Below are 20,040 nucleotides of genomic sequence, written 5' to 3'. Positions count from 1 at the left end.
TGGAAACGCGAACGCTCCAAAACCTAAGTCGATTGAGGTTGACCAACTGCTGGAAACTCGAACGCTCCAAAACCTAAGTCGATTGAGGTTGACCAACTGCTGGAAACGCGAACGCTCCAAAACCTAAGTCGATTGAGGTTGACCAACTGCTGGAAACGCGAACGCTCCAAAACCTAAGTCGATTGAGGTTGACCAACTGCTGGAAACTCGAACGCTCCAAAACCTAAGTCGATTGGGGTTGACCAACTGCTGGAAAATCTTTCGGGTTGACCAACGGTTGGAGAAATTTTGGGGTTGACCAACTGTTTGGTTCTCCAGAAGGGCCGGGAGGATGGGGCTTAGTCCGGTGGGGGAGTGCTTAAGAGTGGGATGGCAGGGACCGAACGGTGCGCCGGGTACGAGCTCCAGGGTGTCCGTCGCAGATCCGAGGCCGGCCTCGGGTGCACGGTGGTCGGGTAGACGGGCCGATGTTCCCGGGGTCGTATCTCGGCCGGGGGAGGGGGTACGGAGACGGGGGTGGGGTCGTTGGAAAGGGCCCCTCCTGGAGGATGAGGGACCCAAAGGGCTAAGGTCTCGGTCTTAAGGCGCCCGAGCTACGGCCGTTTAAAGGTGCAGCGGTGGAAGTCCGTATCTCCGGCCCCCGGGGTCGCACGGACCCGAGGTTGGCGTCCCCGGAAAGCCCCGAGAGAGACCTTTCGAACGAGACCAGCCGCGCCTTCGGCGGACGAACGCAGCGGACGCTACGGGCGCGCGAACTCCGGACGAGCGTTTTTTTTTTTCGAACCGCCGTATCTCGGCCGCGGAAAGGGTCGGAGGGTCGAGGGCGGGCTCGTTCGAAAGGTCCCCTCGGGTAGAGCGACCGACCCCGAGGGCGACGTCCTCGGACTTAAGGCGCCCGAGCAGCGGCAGTAAGAAAATCCGGAGACGGCCCCCCGTATCTCCGCCGCGGAAGGGGCTAGATACTCACGGGTGGGCTCGTTCGAAAGGGCCCCTCCGGCGGACCGACCGACCCGAAGTTCGAAGGCCCCGGGCCCGAGGCGCCCGAGATACGGCTGTTCGAATTTTTCCGAAATTCGACCGGAAGTATCTCCGGTCCCCGGGGTCGCACGGACTCGGGGCCGGCGTCGCCGAAAAGCCCCGGGAAAGACCTTTCAAACGAGACCGGCCGCGCCTCCGGCGGACGAACGCAGCGGACCCTACGGGCGCGCGAACTCCGAACCAGCGTTTTTTTTCCGATCCGCCGTATCTCGGCCGCGGAAAAGGTCGGAGGGTCGAGGGCGGGCTCGTTCGAAAGGTCCCCTCGGGTAGAGCGACCGACCCCGAGGGCGACGTCTTCGGACTTAAGGCGCCCGAGCAGCGGCCGTGGGAAAATCCAGAGACGGCCCCCCGTATCTCCGCCGCGGAAAGGGCCAGATACTCGCGGGTGTGCTCGTTCGAAAGGGCCCCTCCGGCGGACCAATCGACCCGAAGGTCGAAGGCCCCGGGCCCGAGGCGCCGGAGCGGCGCGGTAACGAAATTCGGATATTCGACCGGAAGTATCTCCGGTCCCCGGGGTCGCACGGACTCGGGGCCGGCGTCGCCGAAAAGCCCCGGGAAAGACCTTTCGAACGAGACCGGCCGCGCCTCGGGCGGACGAACGCAGCGGACGCTACGGGCGCGCGAACTCCGGACCAGCGTTTTTTTTTCGATCCGCCGTATCTCGGCCGCGGAAAAGGTCGGAGGGTCGAGGGCGGGCTCGTTCGAAAGGTTCCCTCGGGTAGAGCGACCGACCCCGAGGGCGACGTCTTCGGACTTAAGGCGCCCGAGCAGCGGCCGTGGGAAAATCCGGAGACGGCCCCCCGTATCTCCGCCGCGGAAAGGGCCAGATACGCGCGGGTGGGCTCGTTCGAAAGGGCCCCTCCGGCGGACCAATCGACCCGAAGGTCGAAGGCCCCGGGCCCGAGGCGCCGGAGCGGCGCGGTAACGAAATTCGGATATTCGACCGGAAGTATCTCCGGTCCACGGGGTCGCACGGACTCGGGGCCAGCGTCGCCGGAAAGCCCCGGGAAAGACCTTTCGAACGAGACCGGTCACGCCTCCGGCGGACGAACGCAGCGGACGCTACGGGCGAGCAAACTCCGGACGAGCGTTTTTTTTTTCGAACCGCCGTATCTCGGCCGCGGAAAGGGTCGGAGGGTCGAGGGCAGGCTCGTTCGAAAGGTCCCCTCGGGTAGAGCGACCGACCCCGAGGGCGACGTCCTGGGACTTAAGGCGCCCGAGCAGCGGCCGTGGGAAAATCCGGAGACGGCCCCCCGTATCTCCGCCGCGGAAAGGGCCAGATACTCGAGGGTGGGCTCGTTCGAAAGGGCCCCTCCGGCGGACCAATCGACCCGAAGGTCGAAGGCCCCGGGCCCGAGGCGCCGGAGCGGCGCGGTAACGAAATTCGGATATTCGACCGGAAGTATCTCCGGTCCCCGGGGTCGCACGGACTCGGGGCCGGCGTCGCCGGAAAGCCCCGGGAAAGACCTTTCGAACGAGACCGGCCGCGCCTCCGGCGGACGAACGCAGCGGACGCTACGGGCGCGCGAACTCCGGACCAGCGTTGTTTTTTTTCGATCCGCCGTATCTCGGCCGCGGAAAAGGTCGGAGGGTCGAGGGCGGGCTCGTTCGAAAGGTCCCCTCGGGTAGAGCGACCGACCCCGAGGGCGACGTCTTCGGACTTAAGGCGCCCGAGCAGCGGCCGTGGGAAAATCCAGAGACGGCCCCCCGTATCTCCGCCGCGGAAAGGGCCAGATACTCGCGGGTGGGCTCGTTCGAAAGGGGCCATCCGGCGGACCAATCGACCCGAAGGTCGAAGGCCCCGGGCCCGAGGCGCCGGAGCGGCGCGGTAACGAAATTCGGATATTCGACCGGAAGTATCTTCGGTCCACGGGGTCGCACGGACTCGGGGCCGGCGTCGCCGGAAAGCCCCGGGAAAGACCTTTCGAACGAGACCGGTCACGCCTCCGGCGGACGAACGCAGCGGACGCTACGGGCGAGCAAACTCCGGACGAGCGGGTTTTTTTTCGAACCGCCGTATCTCGGCCGCGGAAAGGGTCGGAGGGTCGAGGGCAGGCTCGTTCGAAAAGTCCCCTCGGGTAGAGCGACCGACCCCGAGGGCGACGTCCTGGGACTTAAGGCGCCCGAGCAGCGGCCGTGGGAAAATCCGGAGACGGCCCCCCGTATCTCCGCCGCGGAAAGGGCCAGATACTCGCGGGTGGGCTTGTTCGAAAGGGCCCCTCCGGCGGACCAATCGACCCGAAGGTCGAAGGCCCCGGGCCCGAGGCTCCGGAGCGGCGCGGTAACGAAATTCGGATATTCGACTGGAAGTATCTCCGGTCCCCCGGGCCGACCGAGGCGCACCCTCCCGGCCGCGGACCCGGCGGGTTCCCCCTTCGCGGGGGACGGTAGGGCGAACAGGTGCCATCAGGTATATAGCTAAGTCGATCGGGGTTGACCAACTGTCGGAGAGGCGAAAGCTCCAGAACCTAAGTCGATGGCAGGAGAAGCGAACGCCCCAGAACCTAAGTCGATGGGGTTGACCAACTGCAGGAGAAGTGAAATCTCCAGAGCCTAAGTCGATTGGGGTTGACCAACTGTCGGAGAGGCGAAAGCTCTAGAACCTAAGTCTATGGCAGGAGAAGCGAACGCCCCAGAACCTAAGTCGATGGGGTTGACCAACTGCTGGAGAAGTGAAAGCTCAGGAGCCTAAGTCGTTGGGGTTGACCAACTGCTGGAGAGGCGAAAGCTCCAGAGCCTAAGTCGATTGAGGTTGACCAACTGCTGGAAACGCGAACGCTCCAAAACCTAAGTCGATTGAGGTTGACCAACTGCTGGAAACGCGAACGCTCCAAAACCTAAGTCGATTGAGGTTGACCAACTGCTGGAAACTCGAACGCTCCAAAACCTAAGTCGATTGAGGTTGACCAACTGCTGGAAACTCGAACGCTCCAAAACCTAAGTCGATTGGGGTTGACCAACTGCTGGAAAATCTTTCGGGTTGACCAACGGTTGGAGAAATTTTGGGGTTGACCAACTGTTTGGTTCTCCAGAAGGGCCGGGAGGATGGGGCTCAGTCCGGTGGGGGAGTGCTTAAGAGTGGGATGGCAGGGACCGAACGGTGCGCCGGGTACGAGCTCCAGGGTGTCCGTCGCGGGGTCCGAGGTGTGGGATTTTAATGTCATATGTTTTATTAATATTGTATTTAGAAGTGTTTTCAATAACCATTATAGTATGCTGAAGTAAAAGATTGTTTGTGTTTGTCTGAGAGAGTGGAAAGTTACTGAGAGGAAGCAGCCTCTGTGTTTGCAAAAGTTACAAGGTCGTGGTTGGATTAGTGAGGAATTTGCAGGTGGCAACGGTCAAGATAAAGAGAGAGGCTTAAAAAGGAAAAGCAAACAGACAACTATGTATTAAACTAATGCTTTAATATTCACAGGATAAAATATGCAATATATTTCTTACTTAATCAGTATTAATCATTGAATAATTTATGTAATAAAGATGTGATGTTGTCTTTGATAAATGTGTATTAACCAATGAAATGAAGGTTGCATACAGAATAACCTAATGGGGGGATGGCAACTCAACTTGGAAGAACAGAATCTCTCCTGCGCTTGTTCTTTGTGTGTGTGTGTGTGTTTTCTTCCCTGACAGATGGTTTTTAATAATGATTAAAGTGTTTGCTTAGAAGTAGTATTGCAGTAAAACATGTAATATGTGTTTATCTATCTAAAGAAGTTAATGTGTGCCTTATTCATATAACCAATTTTACGAATAATGAAATGATGTCATGATATTGAAATGTGTTTTACATAATAATCACTTTCATCTTACAGCTTATGTTTTCTGATGAATAAATGAATGTTTTATTAATGATTTGAAAGCATTATTATATTCTATGTGAAGTCAATCATATGTGAAGTGGAGGAGTACTGGGGAAAAGGTGACGGGCTGCATGGCTCTCAGGGATGAGCGGAGAACAGACTTTGTTTTTTCTTTTTGTATGTGTGTCTATCTCCTGCAGACTAAAACTGGGTGTGGTGATGGAGTCAGATGTACGAGGGGAACGGCCTTTGTGGGTGGAGACTCTAAGAAGAAAGATCGACGTCACATATTTTATAAATATGCATGTTATTTTTTGAGCTGGTTGTTCATTGCTTGAAATGACCCAGCGCTGTAAAACTTTTTCATATCTGATCAATAAATAACTTAATTTTAATACCGTGTCTTTCCTCCAATTATGAACATGCAGATGGACGCCTTAAAGTCCAACAATTGGTGACCCCGACGTTCTTTGGAGGGAAAGGAGAGAGTGAGCGGAAGAAGGGTTTCACATTGAAGAAACCAGACTAAGCGAGGATTCCCTTTCAACACAAAAAGAGCACTCTATTAAAATAAGGTAAGCAGAAGCCTGTTTTATCGAATTTTGCTATTTGGATATACCAAATTACTTGTGTTGATAAGGAGATCCGAACTGAATTATAAATTTACATTTTTGTAAATTGATCTGATTGAGTGAAAAACTTTTTGAAATCTTTGAATTTTGTTATTAAATAAAAGGTTGAGGAGTCCTTTAACGCATTAGGCGTTATAAAATACCAACTTGTTGTAGCCAAAAGGAGTGAAAGGCTCTTGGATGAAAGGTCCATAAATACTGTTAATGGCGGTGTAAGTTAACAGAGTTAATTAAAAAGGTTGGAGGCCTTTAACACATTAGGTGTTATAAAATACCGACTCAGGTTATAGCCTGTAGGGGGTGTACAGCAGCCCGTGGATGTAAGGTCCACGAATACTGGAAAGAAGAAGTGACGTCTTAATGTGAATAGTATTGTTGATATATTGTTGTTATTTTTGTGACATTTCTGTGAAAGTTGTATTGTGTTTGTATTGCGGGTGAAACTACTGAAAACTACTGGTGTATATATCTTTCTGCTAGAAAAGAGTGACGTGTTGTGCTTTTTGAAGTTTTGAATGCTTGTAAATTGTGTGAAAATGGCTAAATTTAAAAAAGTGTGATGAGTATGGTTGCCTAACAGTGTATGTGCAATGGCAAAAAGGCAAGTAGTTTGGAAAGGGACCAACTGTAAAAGACTCAGAAACAGATTTGAGAAAGGGGACGAGAATCGCTTTTGTTGCAGCTGAAGTCGAGACGATTACAAAGAGAAAAGGGGAAGTTGACAGTTGTGCTGTGAGCGAGCAAAAGGAAGTAGAACAAGGAAGCACTGAGCCAGTACCCTCAGCCCCACCCATGGCTCCTCCTCAAGTGAAGTCACTATACCCCTCACTGCACACACCTCCTCCTTATGAGGAAAAGTCTGTTTCGATCTCAAAGCAACAGCCGGTGTTAACAGTAAACAGTGGTGAACTAGATGTTGAATTTGATGAAATAAAGGCCCTGAAAAGAAAAATGGAAAGATTACAACAAACAATTATGACACAGGGAGAGATAATCACAACTCTATTAAGATTACAGAGAAATACAAATGATAACAACATGGGAAAGAGATCTTGTGTATTACACAGACAGGGCCATAAACAAATCACACAAACAGAACTTGTAGAGGTAGATAAGATTAAGAATAAGCTTTTGAAACTGCAGCTAGAACAGACTAAACAGGCCAACACAAAAAAGAAACAAATGCCCAAGCAGGCCCAACCAACACCAGTAGCTATGACAACTAGTGTCCCGGACAACGTACAATATCCCAATCAGCCCATAGATCCATATAAAGGCCCATCCTATACAGGAAACCCGTGGGAAGGATATAACCAACAGAGAAGGGGAGGGCCAAGAAGGAGTAGTAGACCAAAACGGGGAGGTTTTGTCAGGAATGCATGTTATGTGTGCGGACAAGAAGGCCATTGGGCCAGAAGATGCCCTCAAAATGGGTCACAGCCCCAATATTCCGGTGTAAGGTATCCACTTAACGCACCAAATGCAAGGGGATGGGGTCCCAATAGAGGAGGTGGCGGGCGTGGAAATGGTGGTTTTGCCAGGGGACCACCAGCGCCACACAACCCATCACAACCAGATTTAATGGCGCCTATGCACCCAACATGGGGCCAAAGGGAGTGATGCGGATGAATAACGGGGCACACAGGAACCCACCATGAAAGGAATGGCTGGACCTCTCATGGACCACTTAGAGCCCTAGTGGATAATGGGCCTAAATAGTCCACCGTAAAAAAAAAATAATAAAAAAAGTTTCAACAACGGTGGGGATAATGGGTTTCTGGTAAAATTAAAAAGTGACTATCAACAAATCACTACCCTACAAGGTAGCAAACCAGTCTAGTTTGCACACATTTCTGTATTCCTCCAACACACTTATTAATAATAGAAAGGGACCTAGAAATTACAATGACCTGTCAATGTTGTAATGTGCCCCCGGACGGATGGGGCACAAATGAATGGCTAATTAAACTATGGAGAGATAGAGCCTTATGTCTGATCCAGGACCAGAGACTTATGTTATTTTTTTTATATTTTTTGGGCCTTATAAACAACAAACAATAGATAATAAGGTATGTACCAATATATAAAACGGTGCCTTAGATAAAGTTTACCAAAAAATCCTGGCCAACCAAACCTGAAATTATGTCCATGAGGGTGTAAACTTGACTGACCTGATTACTGAGGGGATGCCACATGATAGTAAAAAAAAAAAAAAAAAAAAAAAAAGGGCACAACAAAATCAGACATAAGTTGTTTACAACACCACTGCCAACTACCCGCTACTAATTACGCTATTTACGGATGGCTTTGTTTTAGAGCATCAGATGGTACGCAGGTTTTGCAGTTGTTGAACAGGTTGAAAATGATTTTGTAACAAGACTGAGTGGTAGGTTGAACGGTAAACAGTCAGCACAGAGAGCTGAAATGATAGCGGTTATCAAAACCTTGCACTACACTGGTGAAGAGAGGGTGATTATTTATAGTGACTCTGCATATGTGATTGGTACAGTATATATGGAACTGCCATATGGCAGATAGGTGGGTTTGAAACCAGGAAAGGCCGGCCTATAATAAATAAATGCTAGCGAAGCCTGACATATAATAAAGGCTGTGAAGGTACCTAATGAAGTGGTTGTTGTCAACTGCCTAATAAACCACTTATATCCCCAACCATGGTTTCCCAAGACAAAGTTTGATCTGACAAACTGACAAACACGCACTGGAATTGACATATAGTTTTGGGGCTGCTCATCGCCCCAATGACAGAGCAAAGCTGAAATAATGAACATGACTTTGACATTAAAACTTGACTTGACAAAATCTGTGCACAGACAAAAATAACATGGCTTGACGAATTACCAATTGCATTAATGTCTATTAGCTCTTCTGTTAACAGGATTTCTGGTTTCACATCCTTTGAATTGCTTACAGGTCGACAGTTTCCAGGCCCACGGAACGTCTTGGTGCAGGATATAATCCTGCCACTAACTGATGATGTTTATTTCTACAAACTAACTGCTATGATTAAACATTTTTCCTGCCAGGCTAAACGACACCGGGACAACGACCAAGCTGTTACAAATGATGATTGAATGAAAGTGAAGGTGTTCAGACGGTGCTGGGCCGAACCGAGACGGTCCAGGCCACCGAGAGTAAAAGCAAAAACCTAACATGGTGTCGAGCTACAGGTCAAAGGCGACACCTGAGTCCATCTCTCTTCTTGTGTTCCATGTGATTCTCCCAGCAGGTCTCTCACAGAAATCGGTGTGGACCTGAGGACTCAGGTCCAAGAGAGGGAGAGTGTTGAAAGTGAAAGTAAATCAGCTGGAATACAGAGAGAACAAACAGGAAGTGAAACATCAGGGGTAACACTCGCACAACACCAACAATAAAGTCAACAAACACTCTGTAAAATTGTGCATAAAAAAGGTGACATTTTTTCCAGCCCAGCAACAGAACCACAAAAGGTTGTAAGACAGAACAAACACACAGGTGAATGTGCAGTTACCCATGAGGACGACGGCAGATTGATTTTTCATTTAACAAAACAAAATTGTACTGATTTACCAATATATGAGAATTTTACCCACAGCCTCAGATGTATGAGAGAGTGGTGTGAGAAAGAAAACATAACAAGTGTATCCACTCCCCGGCTGGGGTGTGGCCTGGATAAAGTGGATTTCCACAAAGTCAAAGTGCTGGAAATCCTGACAGAAGTGTTCAGGGACCTGAACATCACAATTACTGTTTATTCATTATAATCTGGGTAGCTATATACCATATTGACCTTCGAATTTCGAATTTCTTAAGTTTCTTATATAATCTTACATTTCAATGTTTCCTTTTGAATTTAATTTCTAAGTTTCTTATAAAATTTTACAGTATTAATTTTACATTTTAATTTTCTTTTTCCTTTTTGAACTTACGATTGTTATTTGAGTATTAGCCAATAGACATAAGTGTATTTTTTCCACAGGGATGAAGCTATATGGAAATTGGAAGGTTCTGTGGGTCCTAGGGGTTATAGCTGCAATTAAAATCACCATAATATTTGGTATTAGCAATGGAGGTAATCTGAAAATTGACAAAAGGTCCGAAACTACATCACAAGATTCGTGTGTACAGAGACATGGGGGAATTGAATTAAATTACACACACAAAAAAAAAAAAAAATTCAACGACATCATACACCTTTGATTTATGCAGTATGATAGACTGTGGAGGCAATAGTAATGTCTATAGTGGTGTCCATCGGAGTATTTGTGGCCATACTGGTCACTTGTGGATTTTGTTGTATCCCCTGTCTCAGATCCCTGTGTAACAGGCTGATAGTGTCTGCAATAGAGAAAAAAAGAAAATCCACCCCCATACAGCATGCCCCTATTAGGCCTACAGAACCTAGCGAATGATGAAGAAGAAAATGTGTGACCTCTTTCAGAGGTCAAGAGAGGGAATTGTGGGATTTTAATGTCATATGTTTTATTAATATTGTATTTAGAAGTGTTTTCAATAATCATTATAGTATGCTGAAGTAAAAAATTGTTTGTGTTTGTCTGAGAGAGTGGAAAGTTACTGAGAGGAAGCAACCTCTGTGTTTGCAAAAGTTACAAGGTCGTGGTTGGATTAGTGAGGAATTTGCAGGTGGCAACGGTCAAGATAAAGAGAGAGGCTTAAAAAGGAAAAGCAAACAGACAACTATGTATTAAACTAATGCTTTAATATTCACAGGATAAAATATGCAATATATTTCTTACTTAATCAGTATTAATCATTGAATAATTGATGTAATAAAGATATGATGTTGTCTTTGATAAATGTGTATTATTAACCAATGAAATGAAGGTTGCATACAGAATAACCTAATGGGGGGATGGCAGCTCAACCTTGAAGAACAGAATCTCCTGCGCTTGTTCTTTGTGTGTGTGTGTGTGTTTTCTTCCCTGACAGATGTTTTTTAATAATGATTAAAGTGTTTGCTTAGAAGTAGTATTGCAGTAAAAGATGTAATATGTGTTTATCTATCTAAAGAAGTTAATGTGTGCCTTATTCATATAACCAATTTTACGAATAATGAAATGATGTCATGATATTGAAATGTGTTTTACATAATAATCACTTTCATCTTACAGCTTATGTTTTCTGATGAATAAATGAATGTTTTATTAATGATTTGTTTTTAAGAAAGCATTATTATATTCTAGGTGAAGTCAATCATATGTGAAGTGGAGGAGTACTGGGGAGAAGGTGACGGGCTGCATGGCTCTCAGGGATGAGCGGAGAACAGACTTTGTTTTTTCTTTGTATGTGTGTGTCTGTGTGTGGTGATGGAGTCAGATGTCCGAGGGGAACGGCCTTTGTGGGTGGAGACTCTAAGAAGAAAGATCGACGTCATATATTTTATAAATACGCATGTTATTTTTTGAGCTGGTTGTTCATTGCTTGAAATGACCCAGCGCTGTAAAACTTTTTCATATCTGATCAATAAATAACTTAATTTTAATACCGTGTCTTTCCTCCAATTATGAACATGCAGATGGACGCCTTAAAGTCCAACAACAGGAACATTCTTGACCTCTCGACTGGAAATGCGGTTGAAAAAAGAACGTCACAGCGCATGCGCAACAATATGCGTTCTAGTTAGTTTTTTCTCCTCAATAAAACAAATACAAAATAGACGGCCAAGGCTCAATAATAATGTTCACGAATTTCATATTAATAAAATAATCATGACAAACGCAAAAAAATAAAATATACAACAATGCGTAGTTATCTGTCCATGTGAAACGTCATCAGCTGACTCGTGTGAACTTACGACAGCCACCAATGGAAGAGAACGCCTGCATAATGTTTGAAATATTACTCTTATTGTGTCACAAAATGTATATTCAAAAGCTATTTAGGTGAGAATGTATGTATTAACCGCCCGCACATTTGATCTTTTTATAAAGATAGCGTTTATTAAAAAATCTGCTCCAACTCTTTCGGAGTTCTGACCCAAACAACCACCGGATACTCAGCGCTCATGTACCCCGCCCAACGCAGCTTGATCTCGGCAAGTCCTTATGAAAATCCCCGCTGGCTGTTATGTGGTAGTAGTGGTTAACAGTAGATATATTTTGGTTAACAGTAGATATATTTTGGTTACCGGTAGATATATTTTGGTTAACAGTAGATATATTTTATTTTGTTACTTCGTTTAAATTAGGGCTGTCAAAAAATTAATCGCGATTAATCACATCCAAAATAAAAGTTTGTGTTTACATAACATATGTGTGTGTACTGTGTGTAAATATTATGTATATATAAAAACACACAGAATAATATATATATTTAAGAAAAATTGGTAATATTTATATATAGAATATTTATATTTCTATATTATATAAATTATATAAATGTATATACAGTATATAAATGCAAATATTTCATAAATATATACATGAATGTGTGTGTATTTATATATACATAATATTTACACACAGTACACACACATATGTTATGTAAACACAAACTTTTATTTTGGATGCGATTAATCGCGATTAATCTTTTGACAGCCCTAGTTTAAATATAAATCGTCATTAAATTACAATAATTATGCATTTTATTTTATGGTGTACTGGTAAACGTGTTTTACACATTCATTGTGTAAGCAGTTAAGCATAATATTTACACATTATGTGTCAGTTCTAACACAAAAATGTGTTGGAATCCTTTTACACATATTTTGTGTAAAATTTTGACACATCAATTTTAAGAGTGAGATAAAATGCCATATTGTGCCATGGGATCTTGTGTATCTGAGGTCTCAGGAAAGTCTCAGGAGAGAGTGACATAGAACAAGGACCAGGTAGAGCAGCCCTAACAGCAGGCCAAGGGGAAGGAGCACATCTGATGTCATCTGAGCCATTGCACAGCGTTCCTAAAATACCAGTCGGAGAGGAGGACAACAAAAACACGATACCAAGAGTAGAGCAGAGGGAAAAAAAGGTGAAACAAAAACACGATACAGAAGAGGAGAGCTGAGGAGCAGAGGAGAACTTAAACACAATAACAAAGAGGAGAGCTGAGGAAAAGAAAATAATAAAAGACATGATACAGAAGACAACAATAGAAAAATGAAAAGCAATCCAAGTCTACAAACAGATAAAGAACTAAGGACTTTGAGGAGCAATAACCAATGAAAAGCAGTGGAGTTTGTGAGTAATAATACCATACACAGTGACAAAGTTGGAAGTGTAAGGACATTCAAGGAATTAGCCATGGAAATTGAAAATAAAGCTAATAACCAGTTTGACACTGATCAGCAACATATGGTAAATTCACACGACTGCAGTCAATAATCAAACTTCTCATCAATAAACTTTTCACCTATCCGCAAGGATCAGTAACACTTCAGCGTGGACCGGAAACACTAGTGAAAATTTATTCTACAATAATCTCAGGGGGAACAAAATCTAGATAGAAGACTAAATATACCAAAACAACAAGGAGACAAGGACATCAAAAGAAGAAAAAGGACATCAACGGAAGGGAAAAAAATATTTTGGACATTTTATGGGAAACAACAAATACATAATGAACAGCACATTGCTTATTATGCTCTAAATCAAGGTAATAATAGTCAAAGGCAACATTATATTATAGGGGTGTTCAATTTGACAAATTCTGGTTTAAATATCCATTTTATAGGGCATATTTTGGTAAATAGGCTCAATTTGGAAAGTTAATAAAAGCATTAAAAGTAGAATAACTGCAGAAATAGAATTCAAGAAAAACAAATACTAAAGATTATGAATGCTACAGTAAACCTTATGGAACTAAAGATGAGGGATATTTAAATGAAATATTCTATAACATAAATCTTGAACAAATCAAATATAAAAATCCAAGAGCTATTATAAATCCTTAATAATTTTGGCTTAAGGTATGAAAAGGGTGGACAATGCTGTAATATAAGAAGAATGTGAAAATCAGATCATAGCAGTGGACATATGAAGATCAAACAGTAATGTTAACAGACTTATTTTGGTTTAATTTTGATTTGATGGGAAACGATAACTTATGGTAGTTTTGCAATTAGAAAGGAACTATGTATGTATGGTTCTAAGTTTGAACAAAATACTGGGAAAACTAATTATAAAACTAAAATAGCTTATCCCTAAATTGGTTTGGTATTCCCATATATACGTTACAATTTAAAGGAATAGTCTACTCATTTTCAATATTAAAATATGTTATTACCTTAACTAAGAACTGTTGAATCATCCCTCTGTCATCTGTGTGTGTGCACGTAAGCGCTGGAGCGCGCTGCGACGCTACGATAGCATTTAGCTTAGCCCCATTCATTCAATGGTACCATTTAGAGATAAAGTTAGAAGTGACCAAACACATCAACGTTTTTCCTATTTAAGACGAGTAGTTATACGAGCAAGTTTGGTGGTACAAAATAAAACATAGCGCTTTTCTAAGCGGATTTAAAAGAGTGACTGTATTGTATGGCGTAATAGCACTTTTGGGAGTACTTCGATTCGGCGCAGTAACATCCTCCCTCTCCCATTATGAGAGTGAGAAGGGGAGCGGACTTTTCAGGCGAGTCGAAGTACTCCCAAAAGTGCTATTACGCCATAAAATATAGTTCCTCTTTTAAATCCGCTTAGAAAAGCGCTATGTTTTATTTTGTACCACCAAACTTGCTCGTATAACTACTCGTCTTAAATAGGAAAAACTTTGATGTGTTTGGTCACTTCTAACTTTATCTCTAAATGGTACCATTGAATGAATGGGGCTAAGCTAAATGCTATCGTAGCGTCGCAGCGCGCTCCAGCGCTTACGTGCACACACACAGATGACAGAGGGATGATTCAACAGTTCTTAGTTAAGGTAATAACATATTTTAATATTGAAAATGAGTAGACTATTCCTTTAAGCAAGAGATTAGATAAAAATTATGGTTAGAATAAATATTGATTTAATCTAGAATTAATAAATTATATTAAATATAATCAACAAAGGTTTATTAACTTTAACAAATGATGCTTTAGCAATCTTACAAAAACAATGAGATACTACAAAGGAGTATAATTTTATTGCATGGAAATTAATGTTATGCTTACATACCTAACAATACAACATCAAAATTGCATTTATTGAAGCTATCAATAAACTTAAGAGTTTTAAGTTTAGAAACTGCAACTAATACAGAAAGAAAGAATCTAAATGTGGAATTGGTGTGATGTAAAATTAGGAGAATAGGGGATTGGTTTGTCAAATTATCACAGACATATTTTGGTATGTCAAATGATCAAAGGTATAGGTTAAAGGATGAATATTATCAAATGTAAAGGATGCAAATTATCAGAGGTTAAGGATGTGCAATTTTAATTGGATGGATTGTTGTTTTACTGCGTACTTCTTATATTGAAACAAATGTGGAAATATCAAGATGACAAGTTACTTCATATAAAAAATTTCAAAGTGCATCAAAAAGAGGTTTTACAAAAGCTAGAAAATGGTAATTCTACATCAGAAAAAGACAATGAAAATAATAAGTATTGAAAAGGTATTTGAATCATCTCCACTCTTACGATGAATATTTTTATGAGTTCTGATTTTGCAGCAACAATGACATAATGAAATATATTGCATGATCATGAAGATATGTTAAATTAGGGAGCAGGTTATTTTACTTCTCCTAGAAAAGATGTTTATTCCACACTCCACCAAAGTGCGGCAGCATGATTAAGTCATTGGTAAGGGAAAGATGGCTTAGTTAGGCCATTAATTAGCTAAACTAAATTAAACTGAATTATGAAGTTGCAGTTTGGGTGAGACTTGTGAAAGTCTCAAAGGGTGGAATGAAGAAGATTTTTTAATTCAGAACTATATCTTTGGTGAACATGGTATTCAGATTCAAATATGTTTTGCAAGTATACATGTCTCATGTGTGTAAGCTGAAGACTAGCAGTCTTAAAGACTGCAATGTATGCCGGGTTTAAAATATGGGTAACTGAGAGCAGAGCTAAAAATGCATAGGCTGACATTTGAAAGGAATGAAGTCACAACACCTGTCAAACATAAAAACAACTACATGGGAGGAGTTTCAACTTTTAGAGAACTGTATATTAGGTTGAATTCTGAAAAAGACTCTTTAGTTCATACATGGGCAATATAAGGCCCGGGGGCCGGATCCGGCCCGCATAGTGCTTCAATCCGGCCCCCGCGATGCGCTCACAATTTTTATGAAACTGTCATGGTTGCAGTGTTTCCCATACATTGATTTATCTGTGGCGGGCCGCAAAGAGCTGGTTGGATTAAACAAAGAGTTACTGGGTCGTGGGTCATTACTGGGTCGGTCATTACTGGGTCCCGTTTAGTCACTATTTTATAGACAACAGAACAGATAATATGTAAAAATAGCATTCGGTTGTGTTAAAATGCAATATAATGTGACAGATGAAAGAGTAAAACATGACCCAATGATGTCACATATATGCTAATTGGCATGTGACGTCATCACCGCCACAGTATCTCAAAATCATGTGGGAAACACTGCCTGGTGGTTAATACAAAATAAAATAAAAAAGAAATAATAATAATAAATTATCTTCTCATGTCTTGTGTGTTCGTATGGTGTGTGTGTTATGATTGTTTGCACGTGGGCATATCGCTGTAGTATGAAGGACAGTTTAACAATATGCAGGGTAGAAGTTAAATTGCAATTTTCCCAAGTGTGGCCCTCCGCTTACTTTGCCAAAGTAACTGTGGCCCTCGGGCTAAAACTGTTGCCCACCCCTGCTTTAGTTGATTGGCCACCAACTTGGCCTTATTGTTGTATGCAATAAAGTCATCTTTTGGCAATGGAACCCTCTGCTGAAAATTATTTTCCATAATCACTAAAAAAATCCACAACATTGGCCAAGTATGCCTTTGAGGGGCCCCTGGGGGCCAAAAGACCCAGAGGATCCAAGACTGGGAAGGCCCCAAGTCCCTCAGTACCCCAGACCTAACGGGGATCCAAAAAACATTGTCTGCCACTGTGCAAAATAACTTGGGGCCCCTGGGTTCCCAGAGCAATGGGAAACAGTCCAAGGCTCTGAAGGCCCCAATTCCTTGAGGACCCTTTCAAACAACACCAACCCCAAGTCTCTACGACGTTCCTTGGCCGTGATGGTGTTTTCCATTTTTGAAAATAATAAATGGACTGCATTTATATAGCCCTTTTTACAGACCTATGGCCATCCAAAGCGCTTTACAATTAGCCTCACATTCACCCATTCACTCACAAATTCACCGACGGCGGTGTCAGCCATGCAAGGCGCCAGCCAGCTCATCGGGAGCAGCTGGGGTTAGGTGTCTTGCTCAAGGACACCTCGACACTTGGTGCAGTGGAGTCAGGGATTGAACCACCAACCTTCCAGTTTGTAGACAACCTACATGAACCACTAGGCCACTGCCACCCCAATAGGGCTTTCCAACGAACCTACATGCAAGTCTCTCTGTCCTTGCTCGGTAGAGAAAAAGAGGCCTAAACATAAGCGAATGAAACCTTCAAAACACACAACCACACAGCTTACAATGCAAAGGCCAAAGGTCAAAGTCAGCTCACATGGATACAACAGATGGTGTAAAAGACAAAAGTGAGACTGCAAACACACAGGCCTCAACATCTGAGTGTGTTAAATGTTAATTAAAAGCTGCAAAACACACAAGCACATAGTTACAATGCAAAGGCCAAAGGTCAAAGTCAGCTCACATGGATACAACAGATGGTGTAAAAGACAAAAGTAAGACTGCAAACACACATGCTTCAACATCTGAGAGTGTTACATTTGAATGAAACCTGCAAAACACACAAGCACACAGCTACAATGCAAAGGTCAAAGTAAGCTCACATGGATGCAAGGCCTACAACAGATGGTGTAAAGACAAAAGTGAGCATTAACATGATTGACTGTGACATAACTGTGAATTAAGACATTGCTTTAATGCAAAGATCAGATCTCGCATGCACATTGTGCAAAAATGCTACAAATTATGCACAAAGGCCCAATGACCATTATGCACCAATGACACATTAGTAATGCTTTAATCCCTTTAGATCATAGAGGTTAAAGTGTGTCATATGTGCACAATGTGCATGCAGGGCCTGTGACCACACTGTGTGTCATATGTGCTTAATGCCCAGACAGGTCCTGTGACCACACTGTGACCTTTAATAATGCTTTAATCCCTTTAGATCAGGGGTCTCAAACTCAAACTGGCTTGGGGCCATTTCTAAAAAAGACATTTCATCGGGGGCCGCAGAGCTATTTTAACATTCAAAAAAGTACAATATCTCTGTAAATGTCATGTTTAATTTCTTTTATTTAATGTATAATAATACTTGAAAATATATAAGCAGTGGTTTTATCTTTTTAATATACATTATTTTTAGTGCTGGGCAAAGATTAATCAAGATTAACCGCATACCAAATAAAAGTGTATTTTTGCATAATACACTTATATTATTTATAATATTTATGTCTGTGCTGTGTGTAATTATGTATATTTAAACACAGACACATACATACAGTATATACATTTCAGAACATTTTTTATTTATATATCCCTTATTTTTGTTTTGTGGGACATTATATAACTGTCAGTTATATAATGTCCCACAAAACAAAAATAAGGGATATATAAATAAAAAATGTTCTGTTATTAACAGTTATTAACTGATGACCTGTCTGATGATAGGGACATTCATAGACAGTATTGTATATTGTATGCCCAAGCTAATATGCTGAATCGCAAGTTCAGTATGTGTTCACTATCTGTGAAGACCACACTTTTTAAAGCTTTTTGTACTCCGATGTACACAGCCCACTTGTGGCGGCGTTATAAAAAAAGCAATATGCAGAAACTCAATGTGGCATACAATGATGGTTTGAGGCTGCACAGCAAAATCATCAGTTTTAAATCAACACTGCTGGTGTTTATATAAGTAACACCAGACCTTGTGGTCCCCATATATACACCAGCAGTGTTGATTTAATACTGATGATTTTGCTGTGTGTTCCTTAAAATGCCACGATGGGGCAGTGCGAGTCATATGTGTGTAAGTGCAAATGTTTTACATGTCCTGCTGTACTTAGGAATCTCATGTACAGGTGTATGTGTATATTAGCGGAGTCAGATAACAGCATCATTGCAACACTAGCGAACCCTGCATTGAGGGCAGTTAGGTTCACGTCGAGATTGTGGAACCATTGGCGTTTTAGTCAATGGGCCCTATCTTGCACCCAGCGCAATTGACTTTGTCAGTGACGCATGTATCATTTCGTATTTTGCACTGGCGCAAAGCGGGTTTTTCCCTCCACAGACGCACGTTGGCAAACTAGGGAATGAACTTGTGCTCCCTGGGTGGTTCAGCGCAAAAAAGGAGGCGTGCTCAGGCGCAAACCATCTCATATGCTATTTTGCAGTTTCAAAAAACAATTGCTAACAAAAAAAGACTAGTCTAAAGTCAGTTGCGCGTAGTTCATTATGCTATTTTAAGGGCGCATGCTTGACCATAATGTATAGCGTGCACAACGCGCATTGCTTATCAACAGTTATTTTTGCAAATCATAAATTGTTAAAATAAAAAATATAAGATAAGGGAAATCATAAATTGTTACAATAAAAAATATTAATACATGAGATAAGGGAAATCATTGTGGTGAGCATTGTAGTGATCGTTTTTATTTATTTTGTGTGGCAGCGTTAAACAATTATCATGCAAATAACGATTAAAATATTTTCATAAGTTTGTTGTGTGGCTGTATTACGTTTATTTTATCTAAATAATAATTAAAATGTTTTCATAAGAAACCTTCATGTATGTGAACTTGATTTGTAAGTGTACTTTGGGGTTGAACCTTGCTTGCGTTTCTTGTGTCCGATTTCAAACCCCCCAAACCCTTTCAGCGGTGAGGGTGGACGCAGCGATGTCCTCCTGTGTGCCGGCGTGCCCGATTTATGCTGGCAAGCTTGGTATCCCCCCGTCTCCTGACAAAATTGTAGTGCTTGGCGCAGCTGATGAGACAATTGCGGCTATTTCCTCCCACGCCTGTTTAACCGACGCTGATTTGGGCGGGTTTCTCCCATCCCCATACAAAACAACTTCTCTGTCTTTGACTGCTCTTACAAGAACGTGGGTCTCCTCGGCTGTGAACCGCTCCTGGTGTGCGCCTGGTAAATCCGTCATAATAATAGCAACCCGCCATGGAACTTGCGTCCTTGCGTTTAAAGTTGGATAGCGTTCTGATTGGTTTATTTGACGTTACGCCCAAACCACACCTATGAATAATGAACCTACTTCAGACCAACCCCTTATTGATTTGCACCTGGCGCAAGACTTATTTCTCTCACCGGGAAAATAGCAACAGCGCCCAAGATCCGCCCACAAAGTCATTTGCGCTTTGCACTTGCGTTTCAGATCGTTAAAATAGGGCCCTATATGTGAATATTTGAACACCTTTTTCCTTGTTGCTGTTGCTGTTGTATTTAGTAATTTTTACTACTGTAGTCATTATTCTTTA

Source organism: Misgurnus anguillicaudatus, chromosome 10, assembly GCF_027580225.2.
Source record: "Misgurnus anguillicaudatus chromosome 10, ASM2758022v2, whole genome shotgun sequence".
NCBI classification, from domain to species: domain Eukaryota; kingdom Metazoa; phylum Chordata; class Actinopteri; order Cypriniformes; family Cobitidae; genus Misgurnus; species Misgurnus anguillicaudatus.
This window is presented reverse-complemented; position numbering follows the sequence as displayed.